The sequence below is a fragment of the Panthera tigris genome, chromosome D1 (genome assembly GCF_018350195.1).
Source record: "Panthera tigris isolate Pti1 chromosome D1, P.tigris_Pti1_mat1.1, whole genome shotgun sequence".
Classification (NCBI taxonomy): domain Eukaryota; kingdom Metazoa; phylum Chordata; class Mammalia; order Carnivora; family Felidae; genus Panthera; species Panthera tigris.
In genome coordinates, this window is record NC_056669.1 from 17,400,966 (window position 1) to 17,419,722 (window position 18,757).

The following is an 18,757-nucleotide window of genomic DNA, read 5'->3' on the forward strand; positions in this document are numbered from 1 at the left end:
ACTCTGCAAATTTCTGCCATAAATCACTCTCAGGAGCAGCCTGGGAGCCCTCACAGCTGGAGGGAGAAGATTCTCGAAATCCCAGATTCTGAGCCTAAAACATTCTCCTGGAGGGCTGGGGACCTTAGTCAGCTCTTTGTTCTCACTGGGGGACTCAGTTTACCCCACTGCAAAATGGGGAGCACTAGCCCCTCCTCTTAGGCCCTGTGCAGAGACAGTGTCCCCAGAAGCATTGAGGTCCCCATGCAGAGGTGTGTACATAAGCAATGGGATCGTTATTAGCAATTATCATTCCTGACAGTGTTAGTAAAATCAAAAACAAAAACAAAAAAGTCACACTGCGCTCAGGAACATGCTTGCTCTGGGGTGTGGAATAATAACTAATGTTTATGTAGCGTCTCACAGCATGAAAACCCCAGTCATGTGTATTTTTCTTATTTGATCCCCACAACAAGGCAGCAATGCAGGTAAGGCAGAGATCTTTCCCCTGGTTTTATAAACCGGGAATTTTCCATTTATAGAGGTAAAGGGGCTGCCCCAGGCCACGGAACCACGTAGTTTGGGGGAGCAAGAATGAGAACCCACGTTTTCCCTTTCCGCTGCCTCAACTGAAGACGCTGGGAAACAGGAAACAAGCTGATTCCCAGGAAGGTGAAGGTATCACAGGATTTGGGGGTCCAGGTTTGGCTCCCAAATGTGCTGCTTACGAGTGGTGTGGCCTCAGCTACTTCCCCAGTATAACGGGGGTAATACAAGCAGTCCCCAGCTGCTGTGGTCATTGGACGCATTAGGAGAGATAATGGATCAAGGAGCTCAGCAAATTCCCAGAACAGAGTAAGTGCTCAATTGACGTCAGCAATTGGCTTTCTCATTCCTTTGTTGTTGTTTATTTTTTAAAATTTTTTAAAATTTTATTTTTTTAATTTACATCCAAGTTAGTTAGCATATAGTGCAACAATGATTTCAGGAGTAGATTCCTTAATGCCCCTTATCCATTTAGCCCATCCCCCCTCCCACACCCCCTTCAGTAACCCTCTGTTTGTTCTCCATATTTAAGAGTCTCTTATGTTTTGTCCCCGTCCCTGTTTTTATATTATTTTTGTTTCCCTTCCCTTATGTTCACCTGTTCTGTGTCTTAAAGTTCTCACATGAGTGAAGTCATATGATATTTGTCTTTCTCTGACTAATTTCGCTTAGCATAATACCCTCCAGTTCCATCCACGTAGTTGCAAATGACAAGATTTCATTCTTTTTGATTGCCGAGTAATACTCCATTGTATCTATATACCACATTTTCTTTATCCATTCCTTCATCAATGGACATTTGGGCTCTTTCCATACTTTGGCTATCGTTGATAGCGCTGCTATAAACATTGGGGTGCATGTGTCCCTTTGAAGGATGCTGTATCCCTTGGATAAATATCTAGTAGTGCAATTGCTGGGTCGTAGGATAGCTCTATTTTTAATTTTTTGAGGAACCTCCATACTGTTTTCCAGAGTGGCTGTACCAGGTTGCATCCCCACCATCAGTGCAAAAGAGATCCTTCTTCTCCGCATCCTGGCCAACATCTGTTGTTGCCTAAGTTGTTCATGTTAGCCATTCTGATAGGTGTGAGGTGGTATCTCATTGTGGGTTTGATTTGTATTTCCCTGATGATGAGTGATGTGGAACATTTTTTCCTCTGTCGGTTGGCCATCTGGATGTCTTCTTGGGAGAAGTGTCTATTCATGTCTTTTGCCCATTTCTTCACTGGATTATTTGGTTTTTGGGTGTTGAGTTTGATAAGTTCTTTACAGATTTTGGATACTAACCTTTTATCTGATATGTCGTTTGCAAATATCTTCTCCCATTCTGTCGGTTGCCTTTTAGTTTTGCTGACTGTTTCCTTCGCTGTGCAGAAGCTTTTTATTTTGATGAGGTCCCAATAGTTCATTTTTGCTTTTGTTTCCCATGCTTCCAGAGATGTGTTGAGTAAGAAGTTGCTGCGGCCAAGATCAAAGAGGTTTTTGCCTGCTTTCTCCTCGAGGATTTTGATGTCTTCCTGTCTTACATTGAGGTGTTTCATCCATTTTGAGTTTATTTTTGTGTATAGTGTAAGAAAGTGGTCCAGGTTCATTCTTCTGCATGTCGCTGTCCAGTTTTCCCAGCACCACTTGCTGAAGAGACTGTCTTTATTCCATTGGATAGTCTTTCCTGCTTTGTCAAAGATTAGTTGGCCATACATGTGTGGGTCCATTTCTGCATTCTCTATTCTGTTCCATTGATCTGAGTGTCTGTTCTTGTGCCAGTACCATACTGTCTTGATGATTACAGCTTTGTAGTACAGCTTGAAGTCTGGGATTGTGATGCCTCCTGCTTTGGTTTTCTTTTTCAAGATTGCTTTGGCTATTCTGGGTCTTTTCTGGTTCCATACAAATTTTAAGATTGTTTGTTCTAGCTCTGTGAAGAATGCTGGTGTTATTTTGATAGGGATTGCATTGAATATGTAGACTGCTTTGGGTAGTATTGACATTTTAACAATGTTTGTTCTTCCTATCCAGGAGCATGGAATCTTTTTCCATTTTTGTGTGTCTTCTTCAATTTTCTTTCATAAGATTTCTATAGTTTTCAGTGTATAGATTTTTCACCTCTTTGGTTAGATTTATTCCTAGGTATTTTACGGGTTTTGGTGCAACTGTAAATGGGATCGATTCCTTGATTTCTCTTTCTGTCGCTTCATTGTTGGTGTATGGGAATGCAACCGATTTCCGTGCATTGATTTTATATCCTGCAACTTTGCTGAATTCATGAATCAGTTCTACCAGCTTTTTGGTGGAATCTTTTGGGTTTTCCATATAGAGAACCATGTCATCTGTGAAGAGTGAAAGTTTGACCTCCTCCTGGCCGATTTGGATGCCTTTTATTTCTTTGTGTTGTCTGATTGCAGAGGCTAAGACTTCCAATACTATGTTAAATAACAGTGGCAAGAGTGGACATCCTTGTCTTGTTCCTGACCTTAGGGGGAAAACTCTCAGTTCTTCCCCATTGAGGATGATATTAGCATTGGGTCTTTCATATATGGCTTTTATGATCTTGAGGTATAATCCTTCTATCCCTACTTTCTTGAGGATTTTTATCAAGAAAGGATGCTGTATTTGTCAAATGCTTTCTCTGCATCTATTGAGAGGATTATATGGTTCTTGTCCTTTCTTTTATTGATGTGATGAATCACATTGATTGTTTTGCGGATATTGAACCAGCCCTGCACCCCAGGTATAATTCCCAGTTGGTTGTGGTGAATAATTTTTTTAATGTATTGTTGGATCTGGTTGGCTAATATCTTGTTGGGGATTTTTGCATCCATGTTCATCAGGGAAATTGGCCTATAGTTCACCGTTTTAGTGGGGTCTCTGTCTGGTTTTGGAATCAAGGTAATGCTGGCTTCATAGAAAGTGTTTGGAAGTTTTCCATCCATTTCTATTTTTTGGAACACCTTAAAGAGAATCGGTGTTAACTCTTCCTTAAGTGTTTGGTAGAATTCCCCTGGAAAGCCATCCGGCCCTGGACTCTTGGTTTTTGGGAGATTTTTTATTACTAATTCGATTTCTTTACTGGTTATGGGTCTGTTCAAATTTTCTGTCTTCCTGTTTCAGTTTTGGTAGTTTATATGTTTCTAGGAATTTGTCCATTTCTTCCAGATTGCCCATTTTATTGGCATATAATTGCTCATAATATTCTCTTATTATTGTTTTTATTTCTGCTATGTTTGTTGCGATCTCTCCTCTTTCATTCTTGATTTTATTTATTTGGGTCCTTTCCTTTTTCTTTTTGATCAAACTGGCTAGTGGTTTATAAATTTTGTTAATTCTTTCAAAGAACCAGCTTCTGGCTTCATTGATCTGTTCTACTGGTTTTTTGGGGTTTTTTTGTTTTTTTGTGTTTTTTTTTTTTTGGTTTCGATAACATTAATTTCTGCTCTAATCTTTATTATTTCCTGTCTTCTGCTGGTTTTCGATTTTATTTGCTGTTCTTTTTCCAGCTCTTTAAGGCATAAGGTTAGGTTGTGTATCTGAGATCTTTCTTCCTTCTTTAGGAAGGCCTGGATTGCTATATACTTTCCTCTTATGACTGCCTTTGCTGCGTCCCAGAGGTTTGGGGTTGTGGTATTATCATTTTCATTGGTGTCCAAGAACTTTTTAATTTCCTCTTTAACTTCTTGGTTAGCCCATTCATTCTTTAGTAGGGTGTTTTTTAGTCTCCAAATATTTGTTACCTTTCCAAATTTTTTCTTGTGGTTGATTTCAAGTTTCATAGCGTTGTGGTCTGAAAATATGCACAGTATGATCTTGATCTTTTTGTACTTGTTGAGGGCTGATTTGTGTCCCAGTATGTGATCTCTTCTGGAGAATGTTCCATGTGCACTGGAGAAGAATGTATATTCTTCTGCTTTAGGGTGAAATGCTCTGAATATATCTGTTAAGTCCTTCTGGTCCAGTGTGTCACTCAAAGCCATTGTTTCCTTGTTGATTTTTTGATTAGATGATCTGTCCATTGCTGTGAGTGGGGTGTTGAAGTCCCCTACTATTATGGTATTACTGTCAATGAGTTTCTTTATGTTTGTGATTAATTGATTTATATGTTTGGGTGCTTCACATTTGGCGCATTAATGTTTACAATTGTTAGGTCTTCCTGGTGGATAGACCCCTTGATTATGATATAATGCCCTTCTGCATCTCTTGATACAGTCTTTTGAAGTCTAGATTGTCTGATATAAGTATGGCTACTCCGCCTTTCTTTTGTTGACCATCATGTTGTTCTCCATACCCTTACTTTGTTGACCATGTTGTTCTCCATACCCTTACTTTCAATCTGAAGGTGTCTTTAGGTCTAAAGTGGGTCTCTTGTAAACAGCATATAGATGGATCTTGTTTTTTTATCCATTCTGTTACCCTATGTCTTTTGATTGGAGCATTTAGTCCACTGACGTTTAGAGTGAGCACTGAAAGATATGAATTTATTGCCATTATGTTGCTTGTAGAGTTGGAGTTTCTAGTGGTGTTCGCTGGTCCTTTCTAGTCTTTGTTGCTTTTGGTCTCTATTTATTTGTTTGTTTGGTTGGGTTTTTTTTTCATCTTTTCTCCCCTCAGAGAGTCCCCCTTAAAATTTCTTGCAGGGCTGGTTTAGTGGTCACAGACTCCTTTAATTTTTGTTTGTCTGGGAAACTTTTAATCTCTCCTTCTATTTTGAATGACAGCCTTGCTGGATAAAGAATTCTTGGCCGCATATTTTTCTGATTTAGCACACTGAATATATCCTGCCACTCCTTTCTGGCCTGCCAAGTTTCTGTGGATAGGTCTGCTGCAAACCTGATCTGTCTTCCCTTGTAGGTTAGGGACTTTTTTCCCTTGCTGCTTTCATAGTTCTGTCCTTGCCTGAGTGTTTTGTGAATTTGACCATGATATGCCTTGTTGATGGTCAGTTTTTGTTGAATCTGATGGGAGTCCTCTGTGCGTCCTGGATTTTGATGTCTGCGTCTTTCCCCAGGTTAGGAAAGTTTTCTGCTATGATTTGTTCATATAACCCTTCTACCCCTATTTCTCTCTCTTCCTCTTCTGGGACCCCTATGTTTCTGATGTTGTTCCTTTTAAATGAGTCACTGATTTCTCTAATTCTTAAATCATGCTTTTTTGCCTTAATCTCCCTCTTTGTTTCTGCTTCATTATTCTCCATAAATTTGTCCTCTATATCACTGATTCTCTGTTCTGCCTCATCCATCCTTGTAGCCGTGGAATCCATTTGAGATTGCAGCTCAGTTACAGCATTTTTTTAAAGTTCATCCTGACTAGCTTTTATTTCTTTTATCTCTGCAGAAAGGGATTCTAATCTATTTTCAACTCCAGCTAGTATTCTTATTATCGTGATTCTAAATTCTGGTTCAGACATCTTGCCTGTATCTGTGTTGGTTAAATTCCTGGCTGTCGTTTCTTCCTGCTCTTTCTTTTGGGGTGAATTCCTTCATTTCATGATTTTGAAGGAAGAAAATGAATTAATGAGGTAAAACAAATTAAAAATTAAAATTAAAAAATTAAAATTAAAAAATATTAAAATTAAAAAATTAAAACACACACACACAGAAGTTGAATAAATGATGCTAGATCGTAGGTGTGTTTTGGTCTGGATGTTGAAAGGGACTTGACAGATTAGAGAAAAAAGGGGAAAGAAAAAAAAAGAAAATTGTTTGAAAATTTGAAAAAATGAATACACTGAAATAGACTAAAATGAAATGATGGAAGTAAAATGGAATTTGAAAAAATATACACAAAAGTAAAAAATATAGTAGAAAAAACAAACAAAAATGTTTTTAATAGAAATTGAAAATAAAAATGAATTTTTTCTCTTTCTGTACTCAAGAAAATGAAAAGAAACAAAAAAGAGAAAAAAAAGAAAGAAAATTGAATAGGTGGACCAGCGAACAGACTGAAACATGACTTCGTTTTCCCCTAGATGTCAAACTATGAAATGCTTTATTGTCCATAAACTAAGCAGGCGGAGAGACTTGTGTTCCTGAAGAACAAGGTTGGCCCAGTTGGGCTGGGCTTAGTGTAATGGGCTCCACTCTCCACTAGATGGCGCTGCTTAGCTTACTGGGGCAGATCGTTGTGGCGCGCGTAGGTGCGTATGCGCATGCGCGGGAGCGGTTAAATGGCGTCACCCAGCCACCCGGTCTGTAGTATCTGAATTCTGTTCTCCCCGATCAGCAATCGCGCACCCGTCCTTTGTCTTCGGCTTCCATCTACTCCCCGCTTTTACATGGTTCGTGACCAAGCCCCAGGCAGCACCTCCCTCCCGAGTTTTGTCTCAGATGCGGCCGTGTTTCCCGACTCCTTACTTCTTTTTTTTTTTTTTTAATTTTTTTAATGTTTATTTATTTCTGACAGAGACAGAGCATGAGTGGGGGAGGGAAAGAGAGAGACGGGGACACAGAATCTGAAGCAGGCTCCAGGCTCTGAGCTATCAGCACAGAGCCCGATGCGGGGCTCGAACTCGCAGACTGTGAGATCATGACCTGAGCTGAAGCCGGACGCTCAACCAACTGAGCCACCCAGGTGCCCCCGGACTCCTTACTTCTGAGAAGCTGCAGCTTTGACCCGTTCTGCCCGTCTGCTGGAGGGTCTCACCGAGCAATGGCCGGGTGCCGGCCGCACCCAGGAACGTTGGCAGGACCGTGCTGCTGCTGCCCAGAGACTGCAGCCGGGGGCCAGCCCGTCCCAGAAAGAGTTTGCGAGACAGTGTAGCAGCAGCATTTCAGGGACTATGGAAAATCACAACACTCATCCGGCACCAGGCTTCACCCACAACGACCTTGTACCAGCACCGGTGAATGTGGTTGTTCTCCCGGGGCCACTGGGGCCTTGCCTTTGGGGGTGGGGGAGCCACACAGCCTCTGCCAGGTGTCCTCCCAGCAGGGGAACCACCTCTCCCCGTGTGGCCTGAACCCTGGACCCCGCTCTGCTCCTGGGGATTCGCCCTTCCCACCAGAGCACCACCAGGTACCAGCTGTGGAGTTTCAGACTCTGTGCTCCCCGTTTATAGTCTTAATGGAATTGAAACCCTCTCCTTTCTCCCTTTTTAGTTCAGTCCCTGCGGCTGTTTCCACTTTTCCACTTTCTCTCCAGCTGCTTTTGCAGGGGGGGTGCTTTTCCCATATTCTCCTTCCCACCCCCCCCCACCCCCCCACCCCCGTCTCCATCCTCTCTCCACACGCAAAACACCTCCCTGCCCTCCGCGGCTTCTCTCTTCCCAAGTTCACCTCTCCGCGCTGTGTACCTGCTGAGTTGTGTGGTTCAGGTTGTGCAGATTGTTGTGTCCTTCCTCAAACCAGTTTTCTAGGTGTGCAGGATGGTTTAGTGTTGGTCTGGCTGTATTTTGGGGACGCGAGACACCTAAAAAACTTCCATGCTGTTCCGCCACCTTGGCTCCTCCCCTGTTGTTGTTCATTTATGAGAGAGAGAGAGGGAGAGAGAGGGAGGATCTGAAGCAGAAAGCAGAGACAGGAGCTCTATGCTGACAGCAGAGAGCCCGACACGGGGCCTGAACCCGCGAACCATGAGATCATGACCTGAGCCGAAGTCAGAAGCTTAAGCAACTGAGCCACCCAGGCACCCTGGCTTTCTCATTCCTAAGATTTGAGGAAAGGGGGATATGTCCTTGGTTTGCCTGCCAACTAGAGGCTGAGGGATGGATGTGGTGAACCACCCTCCCCCAGTTCCTGCCCAGATTGAGGGACTCAGAAAGTCATTTCCATGGTCTTTCTCACTCTCCCCTGGAGTCCCATCCCAGGGGCTTCCAGGCCCACAACAGCCAGCATCACCAGAGAGCCAGAGGACGTCACCAAGGTGATGGGTGTCCTGAGCTGAAGCGGAGGGAAGCATGGATCTAGACCCCGGAAGTTTAGAAGCTTCTGCTCTGACCTTGGCTTTGGAGCTGATTTGAGCTCAAGGCAAGTGCCCAGGACAAAAGATCTGCTTCTGACTGAAGTGATGATTTGGGAGGAAGCTTGGAGCAGTGCCAGGAGCACAGGCTCTGGGTCCCGGCTGATCTGACAGCTAACTCTGCCTCAGTTTCCTCTTCTGTAAAGTGGGCTATAATAGTCATAGTGAGGCTTGAATGTAGTTATCTGGTAACGAGTTTCCCTCCCTTCCTTCACCGTGGAGGCCGGAATAAGGCTCAGGAGGCCAGACCACCAGGCAGAGCCACCCGAAGACCTTGCTTCTCTTTTTGTGACTGCCCTCGGGTAGGGTTCCCCGGGATGGGACCCTCTCGTCAGGCAGAACTTGGCAGGTGGGTGTGCTGGTCACAGGAGCACTCAGGGGCTCTCCGCTTCTTCAGGGCACGCCAGCTGCCTCCACCTTTCAGGATGTACCCACCCAGCTGACACTCTGAGCCCTCCGAGAATGCCCTACCCCCCCTCTGTGGCTGCCTGACTTCCCCGGTCCCCGGCTCCCCTCCAGGGTCCCCTTGACCTCCATGCCACACATAGCCATCACACGTGGCCGCCTCCTGCCGTCCTCACCCCTGTGGTGGGCGAGCAAGTCAGGCGACGTGTCGCGAGGCTCCGAGGGCTCCCCGTTAAGTGCTGTACTTTAGCCCGGGTTCTGTGTTTTGATTTTGCCCAGCTGCGTCTGTGTGCATTTAGATTAATCCTGTTAGCTAGTGGGAGCGGGGCTACCTGCTGTTTATCAAGAGTGCTTGTGTGATGCCCTTTTGATGTGTAGCCACCGTCCCCCGGCGGAGAAGCCTCCAGTTTCCTTCTGCCCGTGGGAGCGGGGAGGGGCGTGGGGGTCTGGCCTCAGCCACTTTCGATCTTGCCCAGACCCACCCACCGGCTGCTCTAAAGCCCACAGGAGGCAGGTGCTCTGAGTGTTCAGAGACCCATCCCGACTCTGTTTTCTCGCCCGCCTGTGAGTTGGGCTGACTGATAGCCCTTCCCACTTATGCAGACATTTGCCCCGAGGGTGAAATGAGAGCGCTTTGACGGGAGTCGCCCCTGCCGTGTTGCCAGGTACAAAGCAGGAGGGTGGTGTGGTGGAGCATCATGGGAAGCAGGGTCGGGTTCTGCTGAGACAGGTGAGGGACCGTTATTACTCCCATTTTGCAGGTGAGGCAAGTGGGGCACAGAGAACTTGCTAAAGGTGAGTGATTCCAAGCCGAGAGCCACAATGGCGGATGGCCTTCCCAAGGGAGACAATCAATGTGTGTTGACTGAATGAGCGAATGCCTTCACCGCCAGGGAACTTACTACCTCACCAAGGAGTCTGCTCGACTGTTGGATAGTTCTAGTTACTGCAAGATTCTTGCATTGAGTAGACATTGTCTGCCTCTTATCACACCTCCTTGCCATTGGCCCTGGCCCTACTCTGATGCCCAGGGGCTTGGGTCACCCCTGCTATCTCCAGCCCTAGTCTACAGCCCACCCCAGGCCAACTCATGTCCTCAGGCACAAGCCCAGGGACCGCAGGGCTGAGTCTGGGGAATGACCACCCCCTACTGGGTACAGAAAGAGCCAGACCCCCCTCCCTAGGGAGCAGGATCTAAGTCCTCCTCATAGAGACGAAGCTCTTGTTACAGTGATATGGGAGCTGTGGGTCCTGGCTTGGTAACCCCCCATCAGCCACTGGGTCAGGGTATGGCAGGAGCAGGACCCAGGTGACAGCTGGCAGACGGGAGGGGTGCACACGGGGGAGCCGCTCCTTCCAGCAATCTGAACAATCCCACGCTTGGTTAGCTCCGCAAGTGACATTGCCTCTGAGCTGACCAGTTGTGGCCCTGAGTCTGACCTGACTAGAGGGCCATGAGACCCAGTCTCGGGATGTGAGGCTTGGAGAGCACTCAGAGAGCCGCAGGGGGGAGGTGACTTCAGGGCGTGAGCCTCCCTTCCCCCCCGTCCTGAGGAGTGCAACCAGCCCGTCACGATGTCAGGCAGGAGACAGCACCTGAGTCCACTGGGGCCCCTCCGGACAAGGTGGAAGGTCTGTTTCCAGGAATCATCCTGCCTGAGCCCTTCACCACAGCAGGGGGCCCAGGGCAGGGCCCCCTTCTGTCTGCCCTTGAGAAGCCAGGCTGGGAGGCACAGGCTGGGGACTGCTCCCTCCCGCGTCTGGGACTGAGACCCCCCAACAATCCAGGGCCAGGACCTCCGGCCATGTGCTGGATGCCGAGGGGACTCCCCCTGACAGGGGGAGCACTGAGAGTCATCGGTTCCAATGCCACCTGCAAGTCAGGGTGGCCACGGCGAGCCAGGTCTGGGACTCAGGATGAACCGGGCTTGAATCCTGCTTCTGCCCGTTACCTCACTGCCCCGGCCTCAACTTGCGTTTCTGTAACACGTGGAGTGATGCTTACCTTGCCGCGTCACATGAGTCACTCAGGCCGACTTGCAAAGGTCACTACGTATTTGGCATTGTGAAATAACAAAATGAAAGAAAGGGAGAACAGATCAGGGGCAACCCCTCAGGGAAGGGGAGGAAGGGGAGGTGAGGATGTCTACAGAAGGGCAACAGGAGACATCCTCGTGGAAAGGATGGAAACCAAGGAAATGCTCTGTGCCTGGACCGCATCGGTGCCAGTATCCTGGGTTGCGATATCGTACGTAGGTTCTGCAAGATGGTGTTAGCGGGGGCAACATGGGATCCCTTCGTGAATCCACTGCATGTGAATTACCACTGCATGTGGATCTTCAACGGTCTCAATAAGCTTAATTTCTTGAAAACCGTCATTTTATGTCTGCTGAAGAGAAAGCATCTTTGACATTATCTGTTCTTCCTCCTCCCCGCCTCGAGTTCTTCTGTGAGCTGGGGTGGCCTGGGAATTGGCATCATATAGAACCGTCATGGCGAATGGCGGGGGGGGTCGGGGGGGCTGGGTGGGTAAGAGGCGCCTTGACTGTGTGTCTAGCATCTTTTATTTCCATGCCTTCCGTGAGTGCTTAATAAATGCACAAGTGATTGAATGAGTGTGTGCGTGCATGAATGAATGCCCATTAACAGAAAGTAAACTGTTAACCTCTCACGAAGTGAAATGGGCTTAAAGCGCGAGATACTTGGGGTAGACGCGGGGCCAGTCTTGCAGCCCCCAGATTGGCCAGCCCAATTCCCTGCCTGGCCTCGTCCACCCCGGGGCTGCATCGTGAGGCGTGGCGGGGGGCGGGGGGTGGGAGCCAGCTTCGTGCCTGCGAGGACAGCAATGTGACACAGTTTAATTAGCACAAGAGTAAATTACATCAGACGTAGCGAGCCCCGACTTCTCCCGACGGCGTGGGGGAAAATGGAAGCCTAGCATTTTCAATTTAAGGTTTAGTTAGATAATACCTATTGGTGCCAGTAGATTACAGAGTGGATATTAAATCCTGCAGGATTTGGAATCGGAGCGTACAAATGGAATCCATAAGTAGGGGGAAGCAGCCGGAAGGAGCTGGCCCTGTGTCCTCAGCTAACAAGAAAGTGTCTCTGCAGCCAGCACAGACCCGGATCCTTAAGCTCCCACCAAAGACTCCAGGCCGGTGAGAGGGGTTGGTGATCATTGTAGGGGCTCCCCCAGCAAATTCTCCCCACGTTATGGGTGCGGGTGCCGGGGCCCAAGTGCAACCCACATTTTAACAATCAGAATTGCAACTCACTTGTCGGCTCCATCCAGGTCTTCCTCTCCTCTCCATCTGGTCAACTCCTACCCTACCTTCAGAATGGCTCAAGCCTTCCTCCTCCAGGAAGCCCCGAACTCCACTCGGATTCCTCCCTGAGCCCCACAAGCCTGGGCTTCTGGGCGTTGCAGTCACCACTGGTTATGGTCTTCAAGGATGGCCTCGTACCCCCACCTCTCACTCTTTGAAGAGAGTGACAGGACTTACTCTCCTGCACCCTCGTTCTCAGGCGCGCGGGGGAGCCAACGAACGCGGGCTACACAGATGGGCTGTTTGCATTACACGCGTATTGATTTGTGGACAGCCGATGAATTCTGAGTATGAGATACATTCGCAGCATTTGAGACTCAAAAAGTAGAGAAGGATCTGGCCTGCTTTGCAGGGCCTCGGCTCCCCCCCGGGGCAGCCCGTGGCGGGCGTAAGCCTCCAGGCTCGAACCTCCAAGCAGATCTGCGGGTGCATTTCCCCCTTTCTTAACAAAACAGCAGAATCCGCTCCGTGTTACTCCCCCTTCACCGGCTTCCCTTCACCGCCTTTCTTGGAGCCTGGTCTCGTCACTGCCGGGTGAAACGTCTCTGGCAGGCCCGGCACGGAGGCTCAGACTCAGTGGAGAAGGAGGATATAGAAGCTTATTAGTCTAAGCAGGATGAAATGTGTAAATTAATTACCTCGGCCACCCGTGCATGTAGTGGCCCGCCCTGCACTCGGGGAAGACAAGAATTAGCCTCCGTTCTTACAGTTTGGCACCCCTGCCAGACGCGACTGGGAGGGCCCCTGGCCGCCTGCCCGACACGGGGGAGGGAGGGCCCCAGGAACCAGAGTCGGGTGGTCTTGTGGGACAAGCAGGTCCCTCCCTAGATGGGGGAGGTTGGACTCTGTCTCCACCAGCAGCAAGAGCAGGGGGATGGGGAGGGGCCTCCCTCTGTCCGGTCCTCCATGCCCGTTCGCTGAGCACCTATTTACCAGGTGATACAAGGTGTCGGTCACCGTGGTGACCCTTTCCTAGTTTCCCTTCCTCTGATCCTCACAAAAACCCCAGGGGGCAGCCCCACTTCACAGAGGAGAAAACTGAGGACCAGGAAGAATAAGTAACTAGTTCTACTGACCCAGCCACTAACTGCCGGGGTCAGGATTCAGATCCAGGACAGCATGCTGCCTCCCAGGAGGACGGACAGGCAAGGAGCTGTCTCTGGGGCCCTGTCGCCAAATGCGCCTTCCCTGCTTCCACGCCCCATGGCAGGACTCGCTCCCCACACCCCCACCCCAACCTCCTCCCCCCCCCCCCCCCCCCCCCGAGCCTGTGCAGCTGAGCCTTGGCCCTCCTCCCCCTGCAGCTGGGACCTCCCACCTGCCTCACCTGCCTCACCTGCCCACGGGCCCTCTGCTCTCGGCCAGTTTCCCAAACTGCCTCACCCCCCCTGCACGCCTAGCCCCCTCGTCGTTGCTTCTTCCGCCATCCGGAATAGCATCACCCGCCACAATCGGCCCCACCGCCCGTGTCTCCGGCCACCGCCACTGTCCGCCTGGACCTCCACTCCAGTGTCACCCCAACCTGTCCCGGAGCCCTCTTCTTAGGGCGCTAATATGATCACTCACCCTCCTGCTGTGTCAGTGCCATCATTTACGGGAAGCCCCAATTCCCCACGAGGCGCTGTGCCCTGGGGCCCTGCCCGCCTCACTGCTGCCCAGGGTCCCCTCCTCAGCACCCCCAGCCGGCTGGCCCCCTGCCGTCCCCATACTTGCAGAACGTACTCTTTCAGGCAGGTCCCCTGCTGGGCGATCCTCACCCCCAGATCCCCTCAGAGGGAGAGCCCGCCTCCCCCAGCCCTGCTCCCTGACGGCACCGTGTGTCATATGTCGTGCTCTGCAGGACACTTATCACATCTAAGTCAGCCCACATTCACCGGTGACTTTATCTTTGGCTTCCCCGACCAGCTGTAATTTCCACAGAGAGAGAGGCTCCTGTCTCCCCGTGCTGAGATCTTGGTGCACCACGAATATTGGCAATGAATGAGGAAGCCCCTGGGTCCCGCCATTCTGAATCCTCACCCCCAGCCCTCTCTGTCACCTGGGCCTGCGCGGTGGACCCAAACCTAGGCTTCAGGTCATCTGGTCCAGGTCGCCCCCTAGGAGGGTCCCCTGCCTGAGCCATCGAAGACCCACAACCTTGCCTCCCAAGGAATAACCGTGAGTCCTTTTCAGTGACAGGCTGTCAAGGCCGTGCCTTCCTCTGACAGATTCACCTTCTGCATGTTGCCAGTCAGCGCTAAGGCTTGCGGTCCATTGAGGGTCTACACACGAGGACGGAAATGCAGTTTGCCCCCCAAAGCCACCCCAAAGCCAGTAGGGAAACAAACTATCAGTCCACTTAGGATTAATTCCTTCACCACCAGCTAGCCAAAGACCTTCCCTTCCTCCCTGACCTGGCTTCTGCCCTCCCTGGACAGCCCCCAGGGACTAGGGCATCGTTCTCAGTCCCTGGGGGAGGGGGGGGTCCTGCCCCCCCCCACTTCCCCCCCTCTTGCAAGAGGGTCTAGTGGTTCCCATGACCCCGGTCCCCGATTCCTCCTCCTTGCCTTGGCCCTTCCCAGCCTCAGCCTTGCCGGTTTTCAAACTTAATAGTCAATCCTCAGAAAGATAAAACTGCCTGGGTCCCTCCTGGGAGGCGATTTGAAGGTTTGGTGGGAAGAGGAGGCCCAGACAAGAGCTGGGTCCCCACCTCTGCCTCCCAGTCCCCACCCCCTCTGGACATTCATTCCTGGCCCCAACTCTTATCCTTCTGATCTCCCTGCACAGTCAGTCAGAAGGGAGATACAGATCTCCCCATCTGGTAAGCAGGAAATCTGAGGCTGACAGAAGTCAAGGGGCTCTGCCCCTCGATTTGCTGTCACCTTCGATTTTGAGGACTCTGCCTTTCTATTTACCACCTCACCTGTTGGTCTGCCCTGTACAGAGTCCCCTCAAGCTTCAGGGGCTGCAGAACTGAACCTGACATGCCCACCAGACCCCCTCCCTCAGCCTGCCCGCCTGCAGGGAGAGCCCAAGGGCAGCAGCTCCCACACGGAGGGGACCCTCCCCATGCCCCACCCCAGAGCCAGGCTGGGCAGAGTTCGGTGGGGTCAGCAGCAACCTCTCGTTCCTGCCTAGCTGGGGGACTGCTGGCCTGTAATCACACGTCCCACAGTCTAGGGCAGGATCTGCTTAGCTCATGCAGAAGGAGTGCAGAAAGGGGCTCCCCTTGAGAAAGAGCTGTGGGGGGCCGCCTTCCGCCTGGGGAGGGAAGCTCAACGCCCTTTAACTGCAGTGAAATGCTGCCACCTGCTGGCCATGTCTCAGAACTTCAGGGAGCCGCCGGGCTGGTTCTGGGCCCGGAAAGCCGAGGGAAACCGCCCTTTCTGTGCCCCTGGTCCCTTGTCCAAGGGCGGAAGCTAACAAGGATGGGGTTGGGATGCTGTCGTCGCTGCTGCTGCTGCTGCTGCTGGCTGCTGTTGTTAATGCGACCACAACCACATTACCACGTCTCAGTTATTGATCACTTGCTGTGTCAGGTGCTTTGCACATTGTTCTTGTTCTGGCAATCTAAGATGCTTCCTTCTTGTAGGCTGGGTAGCTTGCCAAGGTCACACAGCTGGTGAATGCTGCAGCCGGGATTCTAACTCAGGCAGTCTGGCCAACTGTCGCCCAAACTCAGAGTCCCAAGTGTCAACTCCCCCAAGAAGTGTCCCAGATATGCCCTCATGCCTGGCACCTCCCCAACTCTTCTGTTAACCTTCCCCACCTCCCCCCACCCCCCAGGGAACTGCTCCTTAGCCTCCAAGTCCTGTCCACATGGCCACACTCTTCTAGAACAAAACGGAATAACCCCTGACGTCATGGAGTCCCTACTGCAGCAGGTCCTGGAGATCCAGGCCCAGAGCAGAGCTTAGATGCCTCGGAGACTCCCAGACCCTCCCTTCTGAGCAGGGAAGGCTTCTGTTGGGGAGGGACCCAGGCCCTGACAGGGCGTGGAGGTAAGGAGGGGAAGCTGGGCTGGGTAGGGGGAGCCTCGGGGATTTGAGAATCCGATCCACCCGGTTCTCAAGCCAGTCCTGGTCACGGAGCCCCCGCTGGGACGGAGCTCGATTCCCAGTCCTCCCAACTATCCTCGCTGTGATCCTTAGCTCACAAACTATCACAGCTGGGAAAGGACCTCAGGAATGATCCAGTGAAAACACCACCTCCTTCTGTAGATGGGGAAGGTCAGGCCCAGAGAGGGCAAGCAGCTGTCCCAGATCACACAGCCAGAAGCGACTGAGCCAGGAAGAGAACTCCCAGCGACCTAGCCAGGGCTCTCTGCTCAGCCCCAGTTCTGCCTCCCCCCTCCCGCAGCCCAGAGCCCTGTGGCCCTTCCCCCATGTGCCTGTAGGCTACCCACAGCAGGCCTAGAATTGCCTAAAGCCCACAGCCTGCGGGGACCAGACACAGGGGAGCAGGGACAGGGACTTGGCTGGGGCTGAGAGGAAAAAGAGTGGAAACAGCATTGATCCTCTCCTTTCTCTCCCTTTCTGGGAGAGACACCTCCCTTCCCCTGCACTCACGTCCCTGAGCCCCTCTCTCGAGGCCTCCAAGGGGGCCAATGTTTCACTCATGCTGAGGGAGGCATGCTCAAGAAATGGAAGCAAGGATTCTCCTGATCACTGTATTATCACAGCTCTCACGGTAATGGAGCCAGTGGGGAGTGACGGGGAGCATGGTGCTCAGGGGACATCCCCACCCAGGCCCCAGCAGAGGGCCCGGGGCCTCTGGACATGGCTGTCCTCCCACTGTGCCGGCCTCCAGGCTGCAGGTGGAGGTTCCTGGTGAGGACCCAGCCAAGTACAGACGGGGGTCCGGGGGATTCAGCGAGACAGAGGGTGCCCGTCCTTCTCTCTTCTGGAGCCAGTGGCTTTGGGAAGGGCCCCAAATGTTGGGGGACTAAGGCCTTTCTCAGAGAATCTGGGCATCCCTGGAGCCCAGGAGAGTGACCCTCCTCCCGCTCATAGCCACAGGATGGCAGGTCCTAAAGAAGGTCCAGGAGGCTGTAGGGCACCCAGTGCCCACGGCTGGACCTACTGGCCTGGGGGAGGGGCTCCAAAGAGCATTGCTTGTGGTCAGGGGCTGTGGGGAGCAGCGGCCAACCTGGGGGAGACCGTCCTCACGGCTCCCGAGGGAAGGCACGGAGGTGACACAGCACACTGGTTCCATGGTAGGTAGCTTCCCTCACACTGCTGCACATCCTCCCGAGATGCCCCGTGTCCCCTCACCATCCTTTCCTGTCTTACCTCTTCCCCTCTGTGCTCTGCTTCTGGCTCAATTCTCCCCTCCCTTTTCTGATTCTAAGGAGCCCCCTCTGGAAAGTCTGGCCACTGGCCCAGCAGGGCAGGGAGAGGGAGGAGGGAAGGGGGTTGTCCCTCCATGATGCACCAGCAGGTAGCTCATTTAGGTACTTTGACTATCTGGCAGGGGAGAGAGCTGCTCCCCTGGTGTCCCTTGGCCTCGGGTAGGGAGAACAAGGAAGGACAGTGAGAATGAAGGAGACTTGCGGTGGGGCGGGGGGTGGGGGTTCCCGGCCACATCAGGGAAAGGGCGTGTTTTCCTTGCACCCTCTTCCTCTCTCTTCCAAGTCATGCTTCCTCCTGTCTTGCTTGCCTCTTCCAGGAAGCCTTCCCTGACTACCCCTCCTGGCCTCTCTGGGCTTCCAGGGCCTGGACAGCCTCATCTCCTTCCTGCATGCCCCCAGCCCAGGATGGTGCTGCCCTCAGGAGCCCACTGGTTCTCCTGCCAGGCCTTGGCCGTGGGGTCCCCCTGCCCAGAAAGCCCTCCCCACCACGGAGAAGCGCTTGGCCACTCTCGACTCCAGCCACTCCTGGGTCCTGATCCCCTCCAAGGACTGCAGGATAGGCTGGCTGGCAGGGGGGTAGGGGAGGCGGTCAGAGCACTCAAAGCCCTCTGGGTATTCAATGTACCCCAGGACCCTACCCCACCATCCTCCCTTCTGTTCACTGTTAGCTGAGACCCGCCTGACAAAGGTCCAGTTTCCTGCACTGCACCCCAGGGACTCTGACGGGGGGTGGGGAAGGAGAGAAGGGAGACCTGAAGGAGCCACGTCTTCTGGAAGAAAGAGGAAAGATGACTCCAATGCCCCCAGCGGTGGGGAAGTGTTCAGCAGAGGGCCCCTCTGGTGACCCTCGAGAAATGCTTGTTCAGTACAGAAGTGGGCGATCAATGGTTTATTCAGGAGGGGAAAGCCCAGGCTGAATGTCCCCCTCCCCAGAACCCTCAGGGCCCTTGGAAGGGACAGCGAGAGGAGGAAGGGCCCCACCTTGCCGTTCCTGGTTTGGTCCCCTCTGCAGGCCCCGAGCCCCATGACGGCGTGTGACATGGAAGGTAGTCAGAGGGAGGAGGAAGACGGGTGCGGAAAAGTGTGGAAGGCACCCTGGGAAACAGCGGCAGTTATGTGGAAATTGCAAGTTACCAGCTCAGCCCCACTTTCCCCCCACCTGCTCACTTGCCATTGCTGGAGAGGACACAGAGTTGCAGAACCATGAAAATTCCATAGGTAA

General features: G+C 51.5%; 1 long non-coding RNA gene across 5 annotated transcripts in view; it reads left to right on the forward strand.

Moving 5' to 3' along the window:
• The window catches only part of LOC122231293, a 41,107-nt gene that overhangs the window by 19,469 nt on the left and 2,881 nt on the right, over positions 1–18,757 (forward strand). The window contains exons 4-5 of one of the 5 annotated variants that reach the window (XR_006208483.1): positions 11,892–12,038; positions 18,548–18,753. This is a non-coding gene — a long non-coding RNA (uncharacterized LOC122231293). The other 4 variants (XR_006208485.1, XR_006208484.1, XR_006208482.1 and 1 more) reach the window with 4 other exon arrangements.